Genomic DNA, 14,022 nt, shown 5'->3' on the forward strand with positions numbered 1-14,022 from the left:
TGTTTACATAGTCAAATTTGTTGCAAAAAGGAATACTATAACCTCTTCTTCATCACATAAAATAGGCCAAGAAGTAGGACTACAATTATAGTAGCAAAGATTTAGATTGGACTTAAGAAAACCCACAAAACAACCCAACTTTTATAATGCTAAGATAATAAAGCACTGAAATATATAGCCTGGGAAATTTAGAAGTCTCTGTCTTTGGAAATCTGCAGGAGCAGGTTAAACAACAGCTGTCTGAAATGATACAGATACACTTGTCCCAACTCTCAATGTTTATTTCTATTATTCAAACAAAACTTCTGTGTTGCATATCAGGGTTTGGATTACAGGGTTTGGTCCATTTTGTTTTGGCTTTATCCAGCTTCATGAGTAACCAGCAGTTACATGATTTATATAATATGTAACTGTGAAAATATAAATGCCACATTGGGAGATAGCAAACATATGTTATATTTCAAACCATATACTCATGGATACATTTCTGGCTTTCTGTTCAGTTTCCTTTTTGTGTATGCATATACATTATTTTTGCATGACTTGTGCATACTTTGTTCTTTTTTTATTTGTTTAAATTGCTGTTAAACACAAGATACAAGTAGTAGTTTGTGTGTAATATTACTTTTTTTTTTACATTTACTTCCCCACTTAATCCTAGCAGCTCATGGAATTTCTTACAAGTATTAAAGGGAAAGCAAGTATTCAGAAAGTAGATATATTGGGGGGTGGGAGTAAGGCAGAGAAATAAGGAGATAAGCAGGAAAAGAAAAGATATAAGAAAAAATGTAAAGGATAGAGAGGATGAATTTAAAGCAGTGAATTATGACCCAAATTAGGATTCTAGGGACTGAAATTCAATTTTGCATCTTGAAAATGGAAGAAGCAACAGAAGACTTAGCCTGGATGACAGAGGAAGTACGTGTATTAACCAAGAGGTTGTACTGGATGAAGCTCAAAACTATAATGAGGAAAGGTGGTGGGAAGGTGTTTGGCTAATGAAACAGTTTGTCTGCTAGTGGAAATAAAAGTCTGATCCATAGTTCAGGGATTTTGGTGTAGTTCCAATAAGAAGCACATTTTAATTGTGATTAAGCTAAGGTTCCTTCATATGAAAGAAGTGTTGTGGTTGAAGTGTAAAAGTAAAGTATAAATGTTAAGAATAACTTTTTCACAAAGAAAGATTTCCAAGAGTTCCTTCTTGTTCCTTATTAAAAATGTGGGGTGTAGGTTAGGAGAGAGTGGTACAGTTTGACACAGCCATTTAGTTAAGGTGCATCTTGGTTGCTCAAATCACAGCTATAGCCCCTCTGTCTGTTGCAGCTCTTCATATTTCCTATCAAAGTTTTTCTAAAGTCACTTTATCTGTTTTCCATGGATGCTGCTATGTGCATACAGATATGTACACACTCATTTACAGTGATTTCTGATCTAGCATAGTTTTGTAAAGACCTCCAGCTCAATAGCATTAAAGATGATAAACGAATATATAAATCTAAGGGGAATGTACTAAAGTTAATAGTGAGGGTGGGTTTTTTTGCATAAAATAACTATGGTTTCCAACATTTTTCAAAGAGGTTCCTTCTCAGCTTAATGTGTGCTGATAAAGATCTGTTCTATACAACATTTCCTTCTTATCTCACCACCCCATATCTGCAGTTTTTCCTTATGTCTATTCCTTTTAAAATCCAATTTTCTAGTTATACTAGTATTTATTAAAAGCTTGACTGTGGGGTCTTTGTTTATCCAAAGATCTATTTTTATCATAACTGTTTGTAATGATTAAACCTCAACAACTTAAACACTTTACACAAAATAATGTATTTTCAATAAATTGAAATATTAACCAATCATATGTAATGGTTCAGTTCTAGCAAATGGATTGCTAGAAATCCTTAGGGTTTCATATAAATTGAAAACTGTATTGACTGACCAGGCTGCACTCGAATTACATTGCATTTGGATCAAAAAGCATAGAAAAAGTTCTCATTATAGTTCCCTGACATTAATTTGAGCATTTTTATATGTGTGTCCTATTAAGTACTTTAAGTGCTTTTTGATAATTGTGCTTTGTAGTTTTTACAGCACTTCAGCCTATTCCCAGTTCAATTTCCTCTTTTATCCGATGTTTGAAATATTGATTTCTGACAGATAAAAGCAAACCTTATAATCTCAGCAGCATGCAATAAGTGAGTAAGACGGGGCTGCAGAATGCATCAGGGAACGGTCATATTTGAAACCGTCTTTGTTTTATTACATTTCGTCAACAGAATTTACTTACCGCTTGCTGATATTTATGTAAAAGCAGGACTCCTGATAGTCCAGTGATATTACCAGCTCCTGGTATACTTTTGCATTTAGTAAGATAAAAGAAGAAACTCCCTTGGTGGTTGATGATTGCAGCTGCTTAAACTGCTGTCAGCTGGCTTGAAGTAACTGTGATTTATCTTCCTCAGATTGTACAGCGTTGTGTCCGTGAACTTCCAGAGTTTGCATTAAAAAGTGACAGAACATCAGAGTGCCAGAAGCTTCTCATATTGTGGCCCTGAAGGTAAAAGCAAAAGAAACTATGCTTGTTCTGTGTTTGGGAACACTGTCCAAACCCTCTGCAAAACTCTTGTGACATGAAAGAGGTCTTAAAGAAATGGCTTGGGATTTTGAACACGGACTAAATACAATTAAGAGATGCTAAGGAGTACAGACTTGGTGCTTTGTCTTGCATGTTTTCATTTTTTTCCTTTTCCTTATCCTGTACAATCCAGTGTCTCACAAGTAACATCATATTAAACATCTCAGCTCCATTAACACCTGCAGTAAAAGAGCAGAATATACAGGGAATTAGCTGCTTCATTTCTGGCAGTATTTCCTCTGAATTTGTGAAAATTCAGATCAGAATACTGTTTTAGAAGGTGAGAAAAGTTCCTCAGGTTACACAGTAGCTTTGGCAATCAATAGTAAACCTATCAAAGTGAGAACACAAGTCTCCATCCTGAACACCAGGTTAGGAGCAAACTGAGTATCTTTCTGTTGAGAAATACATTTTTGAGAGGGATCAATTTACCTGGGAATATAAGCAGGTGAAATAAAGGAATGAGGGACATGATTTTTAATAATTTAGACATTTCTGAGATGAACACTGAGATTTTACTTAATCCCAAATTAGCAATTGCTAATTCAGTCACATGTTTTTGTGTTCAATCGTGGAAAAACTTGAAACAACCACCTCATATGTATGCCTTCACACACTTGAACGTAGAATCGTTTTCATACTAAGGACATTTAAAAATGTTATATTAGTGAATTTTAATTATTATGATGGACTAGAACTCTGCAAGTCACTTAGCAGTTAAAGTTTAATCTCCAATCAATTGAAGTTTTTGTTACTAAACAATTAGCATTTAAAATTTTAAGTGATATGTACTTAACTGCATTCTGGAAATGGTGGGTTGGTGATAGAAAAGCCTGGCAGGGTTCTGAGGAATGGCAAGTCCAGAAAAGTGATTTGGTTAAGGCTGTCAGGGAGAAAAGAGCTTCTGAGCCCTACAAGCTTTGATCATAACTTATAAATAAAGGCCGATGGAGCTGAGCTTGCTCAGTAGCAGAACGTGCTAGAGATGGTGCCTGTAGGGAAGGGAGAACAGTGGAGTAATTAGGAAGGTGTGGTTGTCTAGGAGTTGAGTTAATATGGTCAGAGCTAGAGGTCTAAACACAGGGATCAAGGTGCATGGCCCACTCAGCCCTCTCTCCATCTGGGCTTGGCTGCTGACATCAGGGTGTGCCAAGACATTTACCTACCAACGTGTAAGCATAGGCAGGAAATGCTGTGGCTGATAGAAAATGAAGACTGACTGGAGCTAAACTTTGCAGCAAAGTTACCTCAGTGATGGTTTGACAGTTAGGAAGCTTGGACCAGCAAAACCACAGAACTGAAATCATTCAAGATTTGTCAATAAGGAAAAAGGCAAAGACACTGTTTGTTGAATTGTATGTATATTATATGTATATTTACCTTGAATATTCAAGTAAAAATCTATAAGCCCCCAAAACAGCAAAATAATCTCTCTTTTTGTTTTGGAATGTGCTGGCTGCACCCAACCCAAATTTCTGTGTCTCAGCAGACCAACTCAGAGATATGTGTACATGTGCAGGTTACATTCCTATACATTCCACATATGCAGGTAAAGCATCAGCAACAAGGATTCTGCAGTGGGTGATATAACTGTAGACAATCTCCATTAGAATTTCAAAGGAGCTATTTAGCATTTTTCATATTGGGTAGGTTATTTACAGTTCACTATTTAAAAGGAAAAAACATTGAGAAAGGTTTATCTTCTAATAAATCAAGACCATTATGACGTCAAGTCACAAAGCCTAAGGGTATAAAGGCAGTTGCAGAAGCTGCCTCTTGCGAAATATTATGTATACTATATTATACTGGCTAGCTGAATTAAAAGGGCTTCTATGAAGAATTAGAAACAATTAGAATTGAAAAAATACAATGTGAAAAAAATAGGACTGATAATTTTTTGTTGAGATTCTTGTGGGAATCAAGTTGGAAAACAAGCCATTGAATACACCAACTGATATTTTCTAATGGCCTGTTTGAATTTGACATTATATAATGTTTTATGCATGTGCATTCTGGTATTTTAGCTGACAGAACTATCCTAATGGTTTTATCTGTGAAATTTCATTTTAAAATTTAAATCTCATTGTTTCAACTGATAGCATTGAACTCATCAAACTAATGCTTTTAAAACTCTGAAGTGTTTGGAACAGCTTCAGAAGACCAAACTATAATATCCCTAACTTTGTATATGGGAAGGATTATGATCTAATTCTAAACTCAACCATCTGATTCTAAACTCTGGGACTACAGCAGGCTGCTTGAGGACTTAGTGCTCTATGTGTATATTTGCAAGTATTTTTAATATTTCTTCATAAAAAGCAAACTGGTAATATTAGAATATGTTTATATAATTAAAAAGTAACTTATCCACTTCATAAAAACGGTGTAGACTGAATTCCTTTTTTACCTCAGTCTTTCCACCTTCCTCTTTCTCTTTATTCTCTTTGATGTCTGCAGCTGTTGTCTGACAAATAAGGCCAGCAGCTGCCTGCAGTGCTACTGTTTTACCAGCTGCTAAAGGTCTGCCTTCAGCAGGCACCGGGTCCTCTCCCGGCCTGTGGTGCAGGGAGTGTTTGTCAGCCTGGTGGCACACACAGCCTTCAGAGGACAATTCAGTCTTGTCACGAGCTCTCAACCTGGAAGTACTCGGAGCTCGTGTGCTCGTGTTGATTTCCTTGTTAAACAAAGTGTCCAAAGTGTCAGAAGAATGAATTCAAGCACGTTATACTACACAACCAAATGACAATATTTCTCTCATTTTAGCTCCTTAATATCATCTTCAGCTGAGTGGGAAAGAACGCAGATTGCATGACCCTGGGGAACTTTGTTTCAACATTTATTATTGGGAAAAGTGTGGCTTTCAAAAGATAAAATGTATTTCAAATATCAAATCTCTCCCTGTGCTGAGCTAAATGCTGCCTTGATGTATGCATTGTACACTCTAAGTTGACAGATGTGAAGTACAAGTAAGAGCAGAATTTGACCAGCTAAATTTAACATAATAAGATTACGAATACTACAAGGGCAAAGGATTTTCTAAACATTAAATGCTACAGTGTGCCTGAATTCTGTTGTCAGATTTAGTCCTAGATAGGCTGGTTGTGGGGCTGCACAGTAGCAAACCAGCAAAGAAGTATCTTTATTTTGAGGTAGGAATCTTAAATGTACGGTGTTTAGAGTGACAGCTACTCATTGATGTACGGAGAGGATTTTATCTAAGTTTACCCTAATATTTAAACCTTTTTTCCTCCTTCCTTTCTGAAATGATTAGAAAACATTCTTATCTCAGAATATATTCTGGAAAGTGTTTGATTTGCTTGAATTATTTGAAGTTATAATGGGAGGGTTTTTCTCTGAATTCCAGGGAGGTTTTATTGTTGTTAATAAAACCTGTTTTTAACAGTGTTTGCAGACGTGGAGCACATGGTTCAACTCACACTTTTGCCTGTGACTGGGGCAAAGTTTTATCTTAGTGACCCACTGTCATGGCCTTGTCTTTACTGCTCTTACCATAGAACAATCACAGAAGGAATTGCCACGCGAGATCTTGTACACCAACATTTTTTCAGCAGCTAAATGTAACAAAATAAATTCATATTTCTGTGCAAAACAGCCACTCACACAGGAGCAGATAGGGAATATTCCAGTGATATGGGCTCCTAACAAGCTTTTCTTAATTTCACCAGTAGTGGAATATCTAGAAAAAAAAAAAAGGTTGTAGTGTTTAGCTCTCAGTTATCACTGGTTAACAGAGTACATTCTCAGATGATAGGTTGTTCTTAATTTTTGGGTTCACCTTCCCTCACAAATGATTTGTGGGAAAACATAATTCAGTGGGTATTTTCATCAATATTTTGTAAAAGGTCTAGAAAAGCACATCAACACAAATATGCCGAAACACGACAGTGGTGGTCCAGGCAGTCACCTGAGAAAGAGAAATGCAGACTGAGCATGTTATACCAGAGCAAGAAATGGAACTATGGTTGTTTCCATTACCAGTCAAATGAGCAAATTATTGGGATGGTGGGTCCTCTGAGTAGTTTTGAAGCTCATCCCTCATAATCTTTTCCAAACATTCCATTCTCATTTTAATAAAAAACTGACTTTCCAAAGCCTTTTCTGTCAAGCTCTAATTACTTAGTTCATTGTTCAAATCATTCTTTTTGTATACTGCAGTTGGAAAGTAATATGTAGTATACAGACAAAAATGTATCCCCTATGATGATCATCACTGTAACCATGCGCTACTGGGGCAAGCATATGTGCCTCAGTTGTGCATCCAAGAGGTTAAATTTAAAATTTATTTGCAAGTACCACAATATCAGTGGTATTTGACTATTTATCTAAAGAGTAAATGAGGCTTTTAAATTGTTCTCTTGAAGCAAACCTTGCTGATGTTGGGATTTGGGGAGATATTTTACTGAAATGGATTATTTTTTTTAAAGAGATAGTTTGGAGAGGGTGTGTCTGTGTGGTTTTTTGTTGTTGTTTTGTGTTTGGCTGGTTGGGTGGTTTGTTTTGTTTTTATTGTTATGTCAAAGATAAATCTGAAGTTTAGTAAAGCTGTTATTACTAAGGGGAGAAATAAACCAGCTACAACTTCATTCCTTGAATTAATCAGATCTTTCTGGGAGATTGCACAAGCTGACTGAAGGAGACCATCCACATTTCCCCTTTCCCAGTGATGGCATTAGCTCAGCCTGCATGGCCTCTCTGCCAGGTTCCCACAGAACTTCTGATTTCTGACTTGGCTTCTTTCCTGACAACTGCCCTATCCCCTCTCCATCTTTGTCCAGTGACTCTTCTTCCAGCCCTAGAGCTATAATCTCTTAGGATATTGTTTTTAGGGCTATTTTAGCTAAAGGTAGCTTGGGTTTTATTTACATATTTTTGTCATAGATCAGGGGTTTTTTTCCCCTTTATTTTCTTTTTAGAAGTGAATGGATACTGGTGTAGCATCACACTAGCAATAGCTCACCAACAGGCTTCTGGCTGTTCTGTGGACCTACAAAAGCCTGTTTCTGTAACTCAGGTCAGTCATAAATGTACTTTGACAAAGAAGGCAAAGAAGATTGTTGTCAAAATCAAGAGGATTCACAAAATCAGCATTTTCTTTATAGGGGAAAAATGGAAGAAAATAACTGCTTTTTTCAACATATGCAGGATAAAATGTTTTCATTTTTCCTTCCTACGTGACTTCTTTTTAGAATTTGTTTTTTGTGCATTACACGACTACAGTGGAATTGATTCCCTACCAGTACTGACAGGACAGTAGTAAGGAGAGCCTGGGAGTTGTGTGTCTCGTTACCTTAATGAGGGAAAGCTGTGAAGTAAAACAGCAGGAACTTGATTTGAGGAAGCTGCCATTTTTGAGTTTGGTCAGAAAAGGTTGCTGACTGCATGCAGCTTGGGGCCCAGGAGCCATGGGGATGTGAAGAGATGTCTCAGTGTGCTGGTGAGTGAGTGGGGCTGCTTTGGGGGGGTGGTACCCATGAGCTCTTTCACTATGGACTGGGCCACTGAGGCCACTGCTTGCTGACACACTGGTTCAGAGTAAACCATAAAGGTTTTATTTTTTTGTAAAAGAAAGAATTCTGGGCTCAAGGAAGCACTGCCTAGGATTAGAAAGGTATGAAATTTGTGCTGTGTGTGCTAAATGAAATGAAAGCTGCCTGCACAGCCCTTCAGGGACAATCTCTTAGTGCAGAGCGTTGTCTTAATTTTATCCTCTTGACTCATGCAGCGAGCACCTATAAGATAAAAAAGAAAAGTAGGTTCTTCTATAGCAATATCTTATGGAGGGATCATCCTGCCTGGAATGAAAAAAGGGCTTGGTACAACATTCCTGAGCACTGTGTATTCAGGATCTGGGTGTTTAGGAAAGTGCAAAAAGATTGACTAGGAAATGCTTTGAAGGTTTTTTCCCACTGCCTTTACATATGGCTTCTTATGGAAATGCCATCTTTTCCTGTGAGAAAGGGCATACTGTGCTTTCACCCCTGACTGCATGGGCACTGTACATCCAGTGGGATAACCTGCAAGAGAATCCTGTTTTTGTCACTGGCTTATGGCATGGAGCCTTTATTTGTGCAAGTGTCTTCTCTTCTCTGACCCTTCTCATTTCTTCACAGTGAACTAACTGTAAAGCACTGTTTAGCATCATATTGCTGATTAAGACAAGCTTGCTCTGCCTTTTCAAGAGGATCTATTATCTGTGCTTTAGTCCTCTGTTAAGATCAGTATTTGCTTTTTTTCAGCTCTGAGCCCAAGTGGAGGGAGTTCCCCTTTGTCTACTAGATATAACATAAAAAAATACCTTTAGGGCACTGTACGGTCCTGGCATGTGCTTTGCTTTGGTACTGAAATAGAGCGAGAATTAATCACCGGTGCAACTCACTAACATGAAAATGAGTGTTGTACATTGAAGAACAGGTATTCCTGAAAACAAATACTGTATTTGGCTGTTAATGAATGACCCTAATTTAAAGAGAAGAGTGAGAAAAAAAAGAAGAGTAGAGATAAAAATTGTAAAATAAAGTTTTCCCTGTAGTAAGACCAGGCATTCAGCTGTTATAAATTGGCAATGATCCACTGGCTTCTACACAGCTATGCTGATCATGCCAGCTGAAGGACTGACCCTGAATGTTATCAAAGTTTTCTTGGAGGTGGCAGGAAAATAAATCCTTTACAATTTCCTCTTTAAGAACTCAGGATTTCCGTTTTTATAACTGCAGACTTTCAGAATGAAATGTGGAGCGCAGAGACAGGCAACACCACGCTGACTGTATTTGATTAGGGTAATCCTTTTTTTCCTTCTATGTGGTTACTACAGCCAAGCAATTATTTATCATACTATCAGTTGCTTGAAGCACTGTAGACTACAGGTTAAATATTCTCATGTCAATGTGAGCTTCTGCTCCAAGGTCTCATTGAAATCTAATGACTTTCATCTTCAAAAGAAATTTTAATGAGCTCAGAGTATCTACCCTTCTGTTTTAATTGTTGTACTTTGTACACTTCACATTCTGCAGATCAAACCCACCTATTTTTCATTTTTTTTTCACCTGAAAATACTGTTGACAAGCTCTTTCCGGAGCTCTCTTCTTCTGTCCACTTTTTATTGGTCATAATCATGTAAGATATAAATCCAGAAATATGCAACACATGCACATTTAAAACCCATAACAGATCTAGTACTTACCACTGAAGAACGTAACATGTGCCAGCCACTGTTACTTTGATTGGCCTGAAATCAGAGATGTCTCAGATGCTGGTGTCTGTAACAGTCAAATAAACCCATTAAATAAGTGGTGGTAAATGTATTTGGTACAAGTACCAAAACTTCTTCTGGACTACATGTGGAACAAAGCTCAAAAAGAGGTATTGCTGTGCCTCTCTATATAGGCAGCTACATATATACTATTGTCCTGTTCTTTTCTCACTTTGTGGGCTGTTGTGTGCATGTCTCAGGTGCCATTTGTTCAGTCCCATCGGCATCTTCACACATTCTTGCATTTTCATAATCCCCTTTTTGCTATGAGCATCCTTCTTTCACTCATCCTCATAAATATTAATTACTGTGGTCTGGTTGAAATAAATACAGTTAGACAGCTTTTCAAGTGGAGAGTTATCGGGTTGTTTCTAAGAAGCTGTAGTCTTGAATTCAAAGTTCTGGTCAATATTTAGAAAGTAAATGAAATGGGTGTGACCTGGGACTGGCTGCCAGCAGTTGTAGGGGTTGTAGCTCTCTCAAGTATCTGGCCTTAATAGTTAAGTTTTCAGTATTCTTAACAGGCAGCATTTGATTTGTTCTGTTCCACCAGCCCTTTAGAAAAAATTATCTCCCATTCAGTTTCTTATAAAATTTTATAATTTATGGCATTTTAGTACCTTGCATCTAAGTGTGAAACTTTTCTGTGTCAGAGGGAGAGAGTGAGCCTGGGAAGTCCTTGGCATTGCATGATAGACTGAATGAATACAGACTGAGGGATTCTTTGATCAGTTCTACAGATCTAGAATTTATTTCTTATTGTGCTCATCTAGTTATACAGCAGATGACACTGCAGAGAGCTGTACAATACTACTCCAATTACAACAGCTAGCAGGCTGTTAAAATGATGGTCTCCACTCCTTACTAAAGGTGGGCCACCATCAAATCTGGGTACAAGCTGTTAATATGTATTAGCAAAAAGTCCAACATTAATGTTTTTACTGCATGAAACCTTCTTGGAAGAGTTTAGCATGTGCTTGATTGTGGGAAATGAGGAATGCAGCACAAAAATGTTCTGCTTACATTTCAAAAATGTATAAAGTGCATCCATGATGGAAGATGGAATTGGATGTATATTACACTCAAGAATGGTTCGGACCCTTGAAGCTCTACAAAATCTACATGATGTTTAGAATAAGTATTAAATCTGTTTTCAAGATTACTGAAGTAAAGCAGTGAGACACAGATCTAGATCTGATCTATGTATTTGAGTATTTTTTAAATTATTTTTAGAAAAGAAATTACAGACTAGTAGTTGTGCTCATCTCCTTATATGATGCTCCAGGTTTAGAACTAAATTACCAGTTATTAAGGAATTTTCAAAATTGCCCTTTTTTAGCTACTAATTTACTATCAGCCATCCAAAGACAGATTCGTAGGATATAAATGAAATGCTATAATTATACAAGGGAGTGGGTCACTGACCTTTGGATTGCAATATCTTGTCTCTTTTGTCCTTTCCTTATACCACCCAGTCTACATGATGAAATTGCATCTTTTTCTTCGGTTGTCTCAAGAATGAGGTGGTATTGGAAACTAGTGAGGCATGGCACAATGTAGGTGTTCATAGCTTGCAATAATTTACCCATTTTCATTTTGTTTGATTTTATTAACACCTGTGTCTCCAGGGAACACAGGGAGCAGGGGAGGAAAGGAGAGAATACTTCAACAATAATCTAATGATCAGCACTTACACTCCCCCCCAGCCCTGCTGTTATGTCAAATGTCAAGATACCTCACAGCCAAGCAATTTATAATACAAAATGCGTATCTATAAAGGAAGAGGTGCAGATGGTAGAAAGCTGTGTGTCATGCCATGCACACGTACATGGAGGACAGCAAGGGAGTCATTAAAAATATGGATTTCTTTTGTAATGCAGTGGCTGTTTGTCAGCTGGTGTAATTGTCATACATCAATGGAACCACTCAGAAATATAACATCTGAGGAATTAGTCACTTAATGGAAGTTAATCAAAATTCTTTATAGAAGAGTGATAAAGGATTCTTGAACAAAATTTGGAGACAAAGAAAAAGCATATAAGGAAATATGGGATTGCAATCTGCTGAAGTTTCATCTGGGTATTAGTTTCTGGAGTATTTCTGAAGATGTTGGTATTCTAGGCAGTAGAAGACAAAGATTTGCTATAAAGTTAACCAGAGCATTCTGAGAATTGAGAAATTACAGTAGGGTTTAGTTACAGATCTGATTTAAACATAATTAAATTCAACTGCAAACTTTTCAAGTCAGAATCATGAGTTTTGTTAATGTCATTTCCTTTTCTCCTTTTTGGTTAGAAAACTTTTTCAGTACAGTATAAACAGAGCATTATATTGACTTAACTGTCAGTATTGTATTTTTTGTAATATTTTAAAAGTAAATCTGAACAGAGTACTATGGGATTATCCCTATTTTGCTCATAAGTGTAATTAATTGATCTTGTTTTTTTAAAAATTATTTTTTTCTTTACTACTAAATAAATCATATGTGAATTCTCCATATTCAGGGAAATGTTATATATTTAACAAAGCTTTTCTTAAAAATCCTATTTGCATTTCATTTCTAAATATGGTTCCCTGTATATCATATTAAACTTCTGCCACATTGTAAAACAAAAAGCCATAAAATAGCTCAGATTTATAGTCTCTTTTCATAGGGACTTAATATCTGCAAAATCTGACTGTGGTGGTACAACTATTGTGGTTATATGCTCTGATCTTTCAGATATGAAAGATCAGTGTGTTCACAATCTCAATGGGAGGTTTTGTTATTTTCTTTGTTTTCTTGTGATTCATATATATGGGAATCTGGTGAGAAGGAGGAATTGAGACAAAAGGAAGGGTAAGAGGTGCAAAAAAATACACAAGTAATTCCTTCTCATCACCTGTCTTATCCTAGGAGAAACTGAAAGTAAAACAATTTTTAAGATAGTGGTATTCCAGGAGTTTAAAGTGTGGAAAGAACAAATCAAGCCTACTGCCCAGTACTCCTTTCTGACTCTTTATAAACATTCTCATTGATTTTTTTTTTTCTTTGGGTACAAAACTAGAAAAAGTGGCAGTGTCGAGTTTGATATTTAGCAAAACAAAAGGTTGTTGTAATGTCTTATTCTGCAGGTACCATTTCCTAATAAGAGTGCTCAAGATGTAAAATGCTACATCACTAAAAACATACTGAAATAGAAGGTATAGAGTGAGGTCTAAAATAGTGTGGGTTGCACACTAAGAGAAAGCTGAGTTTAAACAATATACGTGAATTGAAATGCCTATATTCTCTTTTGAGCAACTTGAGTTTTGAGGTCTTAGGACTGAGTCCTAAAGCATAGCATACAAGGGTGTGCTGCTCTGCAAAGGATCTCTGAGCTAACCTGGGATAACCCAACTCTGCAGTCAGAAGCAGGGTAGCGAGGTGATACTGCACTTTTAATGCATTCACTTTGAGGAGCTTTCTGGTGCCAGAGCTCATGTTTCTGAATGCACACCTGCAGCATAGAGGTGGCAGCTCATTTAGAGTTACCACAAGTGTTTATATACATGGCAATACATCAGAGTAATCAACCTTATCAGATCTGTGGTTTAACATGCCTGTGAATCATTGGTTTCACTCAGTTGATTTTTTTAATAATCGGGCTTTTTAATTATAATTGAACATGGCTAAGGTTTTAAACAAAACATTATTTAAAATTTAAAAGATCAAATGTTTTTTCTCCCTGAAAATATTGCCTGTTCAAGAAAAAAAAAAAGCTGACGTTGTTTGTGGGATTAAATTCAATCTTGTGATTTTTCTCAGTTGAGTGAGGGGAACATGGGTAGAGAGAAAGACAAAACGTTGTGCAACAGCAAAAATAAAACCACAACAGAACACCAGAAAATGAAAACTAAAGGCATATTCAAAGAGTTTCTGGGATTTGCTATGTCAGTTCTCTTAAGCACAGGTTTTGGTTGTGAGGTACTAGTTTTGTAGCAGGCAGCAGGAACTGAAGACTGTGACAGTCCTGGATTGCTTTAGTGCTGTAGGGTCTAAGTTCTGGGAAGAGTGAAAGGTGGTCAGCAGCTGTATGAACAGGCAAACTCTGATGTTATCTTCCTCCTCTGTCTTGATCTCAGTCGATCATCTGTCACATGT

General features: G+C 36.8%; 1 long non-coding RNA gene across 3 annotated transcripts in view; it reads left to right on the forward strand.

The window, feature by feature from the left end:
• The window catches only part of LOC113968461, an 81,630-nt gene that overhangs the window by 29,566 nt on the left and 38,042 nt on the right, over window positions 1–14,022 (forward strand). For 2 of the 3 annotated variants that reach the window (XR_003534517.1, XR_003534518.1), the window contains one exon: window positions 2,457–2,689. This is a non-coding gene — a long non-coding RNA (uncharacterized LOC113968461). Of the gene's footprint in view, window positions 1–2,456; window positions 2,690–14,022 lie in introns of those variants that run through there. The other variant, XR_003534519.1, reaches the window with a different exon arrangement.

This window comes from Neopelma chrysocephalum, unplaced genomic scaffold, assembly GCF_003984885.1.
Source record: "Neopelma chrysocephalum unplaced genomic scaffold, ASM398488v2 Primary Assembly neopelma1_68, whole genome shotgun sequence".
Lineage (NCBI taxonomy): Eukaryota > Metazoa > Chordata > Aves > Passeriformes > Pipridae > Neopelma > Neopelma chrysocephalum.